Here is an 850-nt window from a genome sequence, read left to right on the forward strand (position 1 = left end):
GGGTGCTGAATGGGCCTAGCCGTTGACAGCACTCGGAGCTGACACCCTGTATATAACTGATGGTTTTTTGTTTGTTTTTTTGTACCTAGCGGGTGTTGTGAGTTAAATTATTTATTAGCGTGAATAGGTAGTGTAAAATGGTGCAGTTTTGAATACCCTTCTACCCTCAATCACGGTAATTATCCAATAGGTATGAAGGAGAAAGAAAGAATTTCGAGTATTCTACCACCCTAATTGGGTGAATGGTGTATCAATAGAAAAGAACGACTGCAAGAATTAGTGGGAGTGTGGGTAGGTTTGGATCTAGAACCTGCTTGCGTTGGGTGCTGAATGGACCTAGCTGTTGGCAGCACTTAAACCTGATATAGAACTGATCGTTTTTTGTTTATTTATTTATTTTTGTACCAAGCATTTGTTGTGAGTTAAATTATTTATTAGCGTGAATAGGTAGTGTAAAATGGTGCAATTTTGAATACCCTTCTACCCTCAATTACGGTAATTATCCAATAGGTATGAAGGAGAAAGAAAGAATTTCGAGTACTCTACCACCCTAATTGGGTGAATGGTGTATCAATAGAAAAGAACGACTGCAAGAATGAGTGGGAGTGTGGGTAGGTTTGGATCTAGAACCTGCTTGCGTTGGGTGCTGAATGGACCTAGCTGTTGACAGCACTTAAACCTGACACCCTGTATAGAACTGATCGTTTTTTGTTTATTTATTTATTTTTGTACCAAGCATGTGTTGTGAGTTAAATTATTTATTAGCGTGAATAGGTAGTGTAAAAGGGCTAATGGCGGAATAATGAATACCCTTCTACTCACAATTACGTTTATTATTATATAATAGGTG

Source organism: Cimex lectularius, unplaced genomic scaffold, assembly GCF_000648675.2.
Source record: "Cimex lectularius strain Harlan isolate CLEC.00 unplaced genomic scaffold, Clec_2.1 scaffold295, whole genome shotgun sequence".
Taxonomy (NCBI): Eukaryota; Metazoa; Arthropoda; class Insecta; order Hemiptera; family Cimicidae; genus Cimex; species Cimex lectularius.